General features: G+C 42.3%; 1 long non-coding RNA gene across 1 annotated transcript; it reads right to left on the reverse strand.

Annotated features, from left to right (window-relative positions):
• Positions 1 to 436: 436 nt before the first annotated feature.
• On the reverse strand, positions 437 to 6,613 carry LOC116867961. Its single transcript, XR_004382697.1, has 3 exons — positions 6,500 to 6,613; positions 4,249 to 4,398; positions 437 to 474 (listed from the first exon to the last, which is right to left on the reverse strand). It is a non-coding gene; the product is annotated as an uncharacterized LOC116867961 (long non-coding RNA).
• Between the last annotated feature and the right edge of the window lie 5,039 nt (positions 6,614 to 11,652).

Raw genomic sequence — 11,652 nt, forward strand, 5'->3', positions numbered from 1 at the left:
TGGTCACCAGCTCTCCTCACCTACAGAGCCATAAACAAAAGGATGGCATATTGACGAGAGAGAGGACGGACAGACAGGTGATGGAGTGGAATGAAATACAGAAACAGACCACAAATTCACAATCATTTAATTTATGATAAAGGTGACATGGCAGGCAAGGGAGTTGGGAGATTAATAAAATGTTCAGTAAATTTTGATAGAAAAAATTAATCCTGATGTTTCTCTTAGAGCATCCCTAAAAAATCACTTCTAGATGCTTTGCTGTTCCATATGTGAAAGATAATGTCCTGGTGCCTGGGTGTCTCAGTCTGTCAAGCGTCTGCCTTCGGCTCAGGTCATGATCCCAGAGTCTTGGGATCAATTCCTGTGGCGGGCTCCGTGCTCAGTGGGGAGTTTGCTTCTCCCTCTGCCTCTGCCCCTCCCCCAATTGTGCACTCTCACTCGCTCTCTCCATGTCAAATAAATACATAGAATCTTTAAAAAAAAATAAAGATAATGTCAGAACACTTTGAGATGAAAATGAGAGCGCATCTTCGTGGCTCTGGAGTCATGACGGGTTTGTTAAATAAGATGGATAGAGCACGTTTTCAGCCCAGGGTCAAACACCCAGTAGCTTTAATAAAGGCCAACTAATCACATAAACGGTTAAAGAGACAGTAATTACACCAGCAGAAGGGATTTTTTTGTACGCCTCTGGAGCTGTTACCAAAACAGACACAGGGGCCCCCAGTTATGTCCCAGGGTGGTGGGCCATCCATGGGTTCTGCATGTAAACCTCGGAGGAGGGCTACCGTCAAAGAAATTTTGTGGTTAATCAGCCCAAAGAGAAGGAGGATGTCCACGGCCCTTTGCCTGAGCCTCCTGTGGAAAAGCTTCGTGCTTATAAAACTATTATTTACTTTTTTGAAACTGTTTAGAGCACCACGTGTGGTATCTATCATTTCCCCTCAGTCCTTTTATGGTTCAGATATGCTCTTTGTTTTCCAGAACGTGCTGACAGCTAAAATTTTAGAGCTATGCAAAGTCTTCTACACAATTGTGATTTTTAGAAGAAATAGGTTTATTTTGCTGAATTTCCGCACGAGACATTCAGGGCACACACCTAGTTCGTGATGTAGCTGAACCAAGAATGGCTCTTCACTCTATACGTAAAATGACCTCAGGTCCTGCTTCATGTTTTCTGACTAAAACTCTTTGTCTGATATTAATGTCGTCATACCTGCCTTTTAAAAATTATATTATTCTGTTACTACCGGTTTGGTTCTAGAGTTTATTTTATGTTTAACCTTCTGTTTCTCTTAAGTGGATTTTTTTTTATAGAAAGCTAGTTAATGAAGTTTTAATGATCTAATACAAATCATGCTATTCAATACGAGAACAAAAGCCCTTTTACTACTATAATATTTTTGCTGGGTCTTCTCTAAGCTTGGGTATATGTTCTTGTTCTTCCTTCTCACTTTTTCTCCATCTTTTGTTACAAACAGTGTTCTATCTGCTTTCACTTCTTCAGCAATCTAGAAGTTTAAAATCTGATTTTAGTTTCACGAGCCTTTACTTTATAGCTTTGCAAAAAGGTCTTGAACCTAAGTTGAGGTATTTTCATGCTGAAAAAGAAACCAAGCTCATTTTCCTTTCTTTCACGGGAGATGAAGATCCTTAAGCGTTGACTTATTATTCCAATACTACCCAATCTCCTGTGATTTTATCTGAGATCATAAACCACATCACATCATTATTTACATTTTTATGATTAGTTTTTATTATTATTTGTATTGACTATTTGTTATGATTTCAAATTCACATGCAAATTTCAAAGAATTACTGTGACTTATCTATACAGATTTTAATTAACTTTAATTAATTAATTTAATTGATTAATTAATTAAATTAAACAGATTTTAATCCTTATCACCTACCCAATTACTTTCAACAAAACTTCATCATACTTAAATATGATTCTGTGTCTGGGATCTTAAGAACATTTACAAGTTATTATTTATTAGGAAAAGCATTATGTTGCTGCATCACAGGAAAGGATATGTATGAAGAATGTTTTTTAGTTTCCTGCTTGCAAATGTCACTCACAAATTCTCCAGACAAAAAATGATTAAGGGTCACATCTTACTGTTGTTGTTTTTGTTTTTCCAAACCAAATTAATTTTCTTAGCTTGAACTGGCACAGAAGTCTATAGTTTATCTGATTTTTATTTTTTGAAGGCAATACATTACCCATTTGGGTTTTTTTCTACTCCCTGAATACTTATAAAATTCTTTTATGACCTTTGACTTTTAAAAATGTAGTTCAGATAAGTCTGGGTGTTACCAGCCTGTAATTAAATTTGTTAAGTTCGTGTGGCCAACTAGCTCTTCATATTTGAGTCCTATTAGATCTGAAATGTTGGTTTAAAATTATTCTTCCTATATTCAAATACCGCTTCTGCTCCATTTATTCTTTTTTTTCCTTTGTGGGAATATTATTAGATTGGTTTTCAGTTAAAATTCTTCCATGTCTTTTACCTTGTCTATCATCTTCTCACTTCTTTATTTCTTATTCTGTGTTCTGATTTTTCAAAATTCTCTTCCACATAAATGGATGTGATTTTCTGTTGGAAATGAATCTCTGTTGATTGTCTTTGATGTAAGTTTTTATTTAGCTTTTGACTCACATGCTGGTCCTATACTTATCTTTTTGTAATCCTCAGTCTGCGAAATTAATAGAAAATAAAATTTTCCTGAAGTTTCTTTTGCCTTTCAATAAATAAAATAAATGTATATGGAGAGGTTGCCCCCTTCTTGGAGAGCTGTATGGTGCTACATAGTCACTGTGACCCAGCGTCTATGAGAGACCCCTGATTTCCATCACTACCCTTGTTAATGCCTGGAGGGTTCTTCCCAGCAGTGGGGTTGGACATCAACCCACAGTCTCCTTTCAGGCTCCCTAACACAGTGAGGTAGTGTCCCCAGAGCTCTCAGTTTGGGATTTTAAAATTAATCTTTAAAGTAGGGTTTTCACAGATTGTATTTCCACTTCTCCAGCATTTTTATGCTCTTTGCATCTGCACCGATGAGTTGACCACTAACGTGCAGACTGTGGAATACAAACCAACTCAGCAATTTGCATCTTTGTGCACCTGCTACAACATGAAGAAGCTGGCACATTGCTCAGTTCTTCCTGCTCTTGCCTTCTTTTTCTCAGAAGCCATTTCTCCCAGTTTTCAGGCACTATGAAACAATTCTCCCCCCACCAGCTTTTTTGAGGGTTAAAAACCCTTTGCCAATGGGCATTTATTTCAAAGAAATGAAAGTGTATATTCATGCACAAACCTGTACACAAACATTCCTAACAGCTTTACTCATAATAGCGAAAGACTGGCAGCAGCCCAGATATCCTGCAATGGGTGGATTGTTGCACAAGTGCAATGCAACTATACCCAGGAGGGAGGTGCACCCGTACCCTGGAGGGAGGACCACCCATACCCTGGAGGGAGGACCACCCATACCTTGGAGGTAGTTGCACCCATACCCTGGAGGGAGATGCATTTATACCATGCAGGGAGGTGCGCCCATACCCTGGAGGTACTCCCATACCTTGGAGTTACACTCCATCATGGAACACTACCAGTGATGAAAAGGGATAAGTTATTGAGAATCAAATAACCTAGAAGAAACTCCAGAAAATTATGCTGAGTGAAAAAATGTTATATACTGGATTCCATTTATATAACATTCTTAAGATGACAAAATCACAGAAATGGAAAACAGATTAGAAGTTAGGAGTAGGAAAGAAGCAGGTGTGGCTATAGAAAAGCAACACAACAGGCTCCTTATAGGGATGAAACGTCCTATATCTTGACCACATCAATGCCAATATCCTAACTGCAATAGCGGACTATAGTTTTGAAAGATGCCATCATGGGAAGGCATTTTTTTCAACTGCCTCTGAACCTATAACCATCTCAAGATACTCTTTGCCTAAAGTCTTTCAGAGACTCTACCTTCTGGCGTTTTAATCCCCATTGTCATCGCCATTATCCTAAACGTGTGTGATGAGTCCTAATCAACACGAATATAATCTGATTGAGTGAGTCTGATTCATTAAGATCCATGCCAAGCACTCACTCTACCTGAGCACGTCATTATGCATTTTTTTCACGCAAAATGGTGTTTCAGGAGATGTGTGCCAGGCAATGTGCACGAAGTCTTCTCTGTGAGGAAGCCAACGTTATCAATAGACCACAGAGTAATTACCTGAACCATTAGGGTGTAAGCATCACAGAGAAGGGGGACATGTGTCCTGTTCCAGGTATAGGCACCACAAAGCTGAAAGCAAGAGTTCCATCTCTCTCAATCCTTTGATTTTCTGATGCCACGAAAGAGTGGCCATGCTAAAAGGGAGCTCTACAGAAATAAGGGAAAGAGGAAGAGATAAAGTCAAAAAACTTGAAAAAGATGTCTCCAGGCCAAACCCATCTGCTGCCTGCTTCCTTCCCCATGGACCCTACTGATTTGGCCCCAGCTGGGAACCTCTCCGTGGAGTGCCAAGCAGCACTGCTGCCTCCCCTTGCTAGTGGCTCTTCGGAGCAGCATACAGGGAGGTCCCTGGAGTAGAACTGTAGGGACATGGATCTCAGGCAAGGACTATCTTCTGCTCCTGGAGACCCTCAGATCTGGATCACTCCTCTCTCAGGCCTGGGGCTTAAAGAGCCAGTTTGCTATGGAAGACACTTAAAAAAAAAAAAAAAGAAGGGGCAGGGGGTGGGAGGTTGGGGGAACCAGGTGGTGGGTATTAGGGAGGGCACGTATTGCGTGGAGCACTGGGTGTGGTGCAAAAACAATGAATACTGTTATGCTGAAAAGAAATAAAAAAATATATATTTAAAAAAAAGGGGGGGATCTCCCTGTATTCTCATCTTTAGATAAATACAGGAAGAAGTAGAAACAAAGAAACAAGATTGGAGCTCCATCAAACTCACTTTACCTGAAGGCTAGGGAGAAGAAGCCAGAGTGATTCTTTTCCCCCATCGTGTTGGTCCTTAATCTACCTCTTTATCTGCCTGCAGTCATGCAGGTGGCCCTGGCATTTCCCCTACTCAGCCTCAAATGTGTGTTTTGGCCCCTCCTGGTACTTGAAGCTCATTCCCTTCTGTGTCCCACCCTCCCTCTTATACCTCCAACTTTCTTTTGCTTATTTGATCCCAAATGTGGTATTTCCTCCCCATTCAGCTTGTTCCTCTCCCCAACCCCCATGTGACTTTCTCATTAAACAGGGTGAAGGACCTAGGAAGACACCACCTTAGTGGCAGACACAATGGGCAAGGGAGGACGCCAGACTGGATGGCATCCATCTTCTCTCTAGAGTGAATGAATTTCCTGGGAACACCTGAAGTCAGGAACCATGGAATGATCACAGAGCTATGTGACAGGTATCACAGCTGTTGTGGCCTCTTAAACTCACATGTGCCCAGAGCCTGCCCTAGAAGGTCTTTGTACAGCTCGGATCTGGGACCCTGGGACCATAGTTGCCTGGGATTTTGTCTGGTGGGACCTCAGGTGGCATCTCTTTTTACTAGTGCCAGCCTTTGCCCTCCCCAGCCCACGTCACCTGCAAGCAGCCACCTCTCCATACACTGGTAGCATGGCAGAGAAGGAAGGATGTGCTGTGCCCAAGGGAGCCTGAGACCTGTTCTTCTGGACAATCCTATGACCTCTCCAGTTCCAGTTCATTAGAATTTCCAGGCTCTGTGGACCAATGTTGATTTGATCAAGAAATGGATGTTTGCCAACTTGCTAATACCCTCTCTCTCCCAGCCACCAGGGAAGACAGTTCTTTGATATATCAGAGTCTCCTTCATCAAAATTGGACACAGTCCATACTAAGGGTTATTGACCACAAGCCTCCTCCTCAAAGCTGCTGACCAGGAGCCCAAGGACACTGCGTGCCATGGTGCTCCCAGCAGCCCTGTCCCTGGAAGTGACCTTCTGCTCACTTCTGCTCATCTGAAGGTTTTTCTTGCTATTGCTTTGGTGTTACAATTCAGCTGAAATGAGGGAGACAAGTAACATGCCAAATTTAAGGAAGTGTGTCATCACATGGCCCCAAGAGAGAGCACCTCCTTCAGCATAGTACCCAGATGCCTCATACATGCCATCCCACCCTTGACCCTGTAGGACATCCTCCTAGGTCTGGCCCCCTGCCTGCCTGCCTCTGCTTTCCACTGACCCCTCAGGAGTGCTTTCTTGTTCCAGCTCTGCACCCGAGCTGAAGCCAGGCTCCCCAGCAAATGAATGACATTCACCTTGGGAACTCTGTACTTTCTGAAGCCAGTAGCAATGCCATTTCCCTGTGCCAGGCTCTGCTAGAACCCAGCCTCTGCTCTGCCTCAAGGAAAACCTGATTCCCCTCCCACTGTAGTCTGGGTCCCATGTGGTTTGCTTGCAGTATGCAGTCAAAGCCACGCTGACTTGGAGGTCAATTCCAAAAAGATGATGCAGTCCCTACCTTGCTTGTTGGAAAGCTTGTCATGGCCCAGGTGGCTGAGGAGCTGATGCTGGCTCTTCTGTGTTCTGCAGCTGCCTCTTCGAGGGGAGCCAGCACCTTCTGGGTCACTATGCAGGAAGCCAAGCACTGGAGAAGCTCTCACAATGTTTCCTGCTTCTGCCTAGAACTTACCCACCTCTTCAGTCACATCTAGCTCAGAGAAGGCACTCAATATATTTTGTAGAATGAATGAATTTTAGCTTCATAATTCATGTTAGGATTCATCTGGTAAATAAATATATTCCTTTTATAATTTTTCTTTTCCAACAATGTCCTGGTTATTCTATATTTCTTTTTCCCTACCAATAAAACCTAAAATTATTTGTCCAAGTTTCAAAAATTCTCTTGGGCTATAGGTTGAGTCCTATCTAACATAGGTGAGAATAAATAACATTTTAAAATAATATTGGGTTTCTGCTCTGTGTCAATTATATTATATTATATATTATTTTATTTTATTTTATTTCTTAGTGATCTCTACTCCCAACATGGGGTTTGAACCCATAGTCCCAAAATCAAGAGTCACGTGTTCCACCCACTGAGCCAACCAGTCTCTCTCTCTCTCTTTTTGTAAAAAAGATTTTATTTATTTATTTGATAGAGAGAGAGAAAGAGATCACAAGTAGGCAGAGAGGCAGGCAGAGAGAGAGGAAGGGAAGCAGGCTCCCCGCCGAGCAGAGAGCCCCATGTGGGGCTTGATCCCAGGACCCTGATATCATGACCTGAGCAGAAGGCAGAAGCCTAATCCACTGAGCCCCCCAGGTGCCCCATCTCTCTCTCTTTTTAAAAGGTTTTTGTCTGAATATGCATCAGCAGAGATTATATATCGTTTTCTTCATATAAATCTTGTACCTTCTTATTTATCTTATTCCTAATTATTCTGCTTCTGTTGCTACTGTAAATAGAAGTTGTCTGCTTAATATTTTCTGCCTGGGTTTTGAGTTCAGTAACGAGCTATTGACTTTTGTGCCCATAACTGTTATTTTAAATAACCTAATCGTGGAGGCTGTGATCACAACGCATATTTATTCTTGTCTCCCTATCCTTTAAGATCCACTTAGTGCGGGAGCTTTTCCTTTGCCTGTGAGAAACCCCCCACATGTTACGTGCTTACTTTCCCATGAAGGTAGCCCCAGGGCCACTTTTAGTGAGAAGGCAAGACATGATTCAGAATTTAAGGTACCCTGTCACCTGGAATGGCCAAAACACTGACCTTGATGTAGAGACCATCTGCTCCCCTGGACTAACAGTGTTAACAAAAGCAGTGGTAGGGTTTCCAGACTCATTTTTTCCATTTAAAAGGAAAGCTTTTGACATTTCCCTATCTAGGAAGACATTTGTTCTGTATTTTTTGTGGATACACTTTAGTACACAAAAGAAATCTCTATTCTAAAATTTAGACTTTTTTTTTTTAAAGATTTTATTTATTTATTTGTCAGAGAGAGAGAGGGAGAGCGAGCGAGCGCAGGCAGACAGAATGGCAGGCAGAGGCAGAGGGAGAAGCAGGCTCCCTGATGAGCAAGGAACCCGATGTGGGACTCGATCCCAGGACGCTGGGATCATGACCTGAGCGGAAGGCAGCTGCTTAACCAACTGAGCCACCCAGGCGTCCCTAAAATTTAGACTTTTAAAATAAAATCCTGATGGGGTGTTTTCGTATATCGTGATATTCTGAATTTACTGAGATTACCAGATTGTTTCTCTTTTGACGGATGGGCATATTCAATTCTATATATGCCTTTTCGGATATCCAACCGTTTTTGGATAACTGGTATAAAATGCAAATGTATTGTTCTGGATCATCTTTATATATGTTGTTGGGTTCCATTCTCCAATATTTTATGTCTACAGGCATGAATTACATAGACCCAAATACCCCCTTTCTGTGATGTCATTGAGTTCTATTAGCATGTGGTTTTGATGACTTTATGAAATGACTTTGGAAGTAATCTCTCTTTCTCTTTTTTTTTTATTGTTTGTCGGAATTCATATGAAATTCATTCCTTAAAGTTTTGGTAGAATTAGCCTATGACCACATGGGACTGATGTGTTCGAATTTCAAATATGTAAGCCTTTTGATGCAGCAATACCCATTTTAGCAATATATTCTGTTGATATTTAAAAAAATGCTGTATAAAGGTTTGTGCATAAAAATACTTATTTCTAGAGAAAACAACTGGAAATAATCTAAGTGCCCATAAGTAGTGAAATGGTCCCATAGAGTATAGTCAGCCACAATTTGTGGTTGCCTGTACTATAAAACATTGTCAAACATCTCTTAACTCTCTATGTTACATCTGCAAAGATGTCCAAATACATTGTCAGGTGAAACAAGTAATGTTGCTATAAAGAAAGGGAAAAGAAAGAAAAGGTGGTCGCCTGACCTGCATAAGTTCCTTGGCATCTACCGGTGTTTATTTAAACAAAGAGCATTAACATCTCCAGAAAGTCTGCCCGGAAGGATTAACAGAGGAGAGTAGCTGTGACCAGAGGCTTTGGATGGAGTAGCTGTGACCAGGGGCTCAGGAGCCTGAGATTGCTGTTGAGATCCCAGCTCTGACACGTACGGACTGTGGGACCTGGGGCTTCCTACTAACGCCTCTGTGTCTCTGTTCCCATTCCTGGGAAACAGGGGTAGGAAGAGTGCCAGACTCTGCCACTTCCTGGATTACATGAACTCACCTGGGTTCCTGGCACAGAGTAGGAACTTCATGAACGGTGGCACTTATTATTATTGAAGTGTTAATTAATATTATTCCGTTCTTTATTCTTTATTATTTAAGTGCTTACGATTATTTAAGTATTATCTAAAAAGTTGATGGGAGGAGGGACTATCTGGTTGTGAACCATCTTTTAAATCCATTACTGTGGTTTTTCAAAAACTTTCAATAATTTACTTCTGTCATTGAGAAAAAGAAATCAAATGGAAAGAAAAGAGCCCACCAAGTGTATCAAGGGTGAGAGTGGTTTCTGGGAACAGCTGAATCCCTGGGAAGACAGATAAATCTGTGGGAGCTTTGATGTTTCTCAAAACAGAGCATTAAGCTGAGTCACAGCCTCTCCCGTAGCTTTGTATATCATTCGTAAGTTGGAATCTGTATCGTTCCTACCCCAAATCATCAGCAGTGACAAGCTCGCTTCCTGGCAGAGTAATTAGGAGCCCACATAAATAAGCATTTTTATTTCCCAAATGCTTGGCTCTGGGATGGGAGCCCTGAGCCTGTAATTCCTGACTCTGGGGTGACATGGCCATGGGGACACAGCAATTGGAGTCAGACCACGCTGGCCCTGCCCCATCTGAGCTCCTGGCATCTCACTGCCCCTCACAAACCGTGGTTTGGGGAGCCATTTCTTCCTGATTGAGGCTGCCGTGAAGATTTCATGAGCTAGCCTACACACAGGTCTTATAGAACGCCCAGCACAGGAGACTTACTCGACTCTGATGAAGATGGTAACAGTGGCTAACTTCCAGGATTGGAACAGTATGCCATGTATGTATATATATATATATATATATATATATATATATATATATATACACACACACACACACACACACGGCTAAATAATAATTGAACAACATGCATAATTCAAAGACATTTTAAATAAGAAGAAAAGACAAATAAAAATGTAATAATGACTCGACAAAGCACTCGTGCATTTCAAGCTCAACAGAAAATGAGCAGAATATGCACAAATAGGAGGAGACACATTAGGCTGATGAAAACAGTAGAGAAGTGTGACCTCTCTTCACTCTCCAGACACCCTAACAGGGTGAACTCTCCCCAGATGAACCCATGTCTCTGCTGCCCCTTCCTAATGCTCCCCCTAGAGAAGAGGACCATTCTGAAAAGTAAAAAGAGGTGCTTACTCAGACGCTCCCTTCTTCTTTTTGGGAGCCAGATGCCTGCCGGGGAGGGGGAATCCTCTTCTGTCTCTTCTCCCCCCATGCTGAGATTCACCGGACAGTGCCCATACCAGGGAAGGTCTGTCCCGGCGGACTCTCCATCCATCTGTCCAGCTGGTACTAACCAGGATGCAGAGAAGTGGGGCTGTTGAATTCATAACACAGTTGATAGCCGTTGCGCCCTCACACGAAGCTGCCTCCTCCCCGTTCACCTTCGTTCGGATTAGAAGTGGTACTTTAGTCCGCCTGTCCAGTTTAGGTCTTCCTGCAATTGTCAGACAGCAGGCAGGGGAAAGAGCTGCTATTTTGTGGGCTCCTTCAGAGACTTCAGCCTGACTGATAACCAAAAAAATGTACCCTGAAACAAAAGCGAAAGTTGTGGGCCCCAGGCCACTTGTCTGGGAGCAGCGGGACAGCTGTGCGGGCTCACCCCTGCCTGGTGCGGTCGGGCCATGACTGCCAGGAGCTTTACAAGCTGGGAATCCGCTGACTGGTGATTTCACTTTCAGGACTCCATCCCAAGGACAAAGATTCACCTCCAAGCCTTTCCATATAGCACTGTTCCAAAGAATAAACTTGGGAACACCAGCAATGTCCAGTAAGGGGGACGGCTATGGTGCTATGTGATATGCAACATCTGTGGGATGCTCTGTGATAAGACCATTGAAGGGTGTTTGGAAAAATCTTCGTAACATGCTTGTGAAGTAATGTTAATTAACAGAATAGAAATGACAGTATCACTAAAGTATAAATTCTGTCATGTACTTAAATTTGGAAGGAGATGATACAAATTATAACGAGATTTCTAGCTCAGGGGTTGGACCACCGGTGATTTTTACTTTCACTTCTCTATTTTTCTACATTCTCCACCTTATCTGCAAGGTGAACCTACTCTTTCAATAAAAAGAAAAATCATTTTAAAAAGTCTCAAATTAATCTTGTGTGAAATGTGGGGTGATAAAAGCCGTGAATGGAACACAGAAGACAGAGCAAATGGCCTGGGTTGGTTGCTGGGTGCTGCCAGGAGAAAGGACGTCTGAACACACACACACACACACACACACACACACACACACACACACACAAGATTCACCTGTCCAAAGAAGGGAGGAAGGTTTTCCAGATGGAGCGGGGCTGTCGAAAACACACGCTGGTGTGCACCGACCAGCTGTGTGGGAGGGGTCGACTTGAGGCCGAAATGTTCCCA

Source organism: Lontra canadensis, unplaced genomic scaffold (genome assembly GCF_010015895.1).
Source record: "Lontra canadensis isolate GAN:19392208 unplaced genomic scaffold, GSC_riverotter_1.0 scaffold13, whole genome shotgun sequence".
Classification (NCBI taxonomy): domain Eukaryota; kingdom Metazoa; phylum Chordata; class Mammalia; order Carnivora; family Mustelidae; genus Lontra; species Lontra canadensis.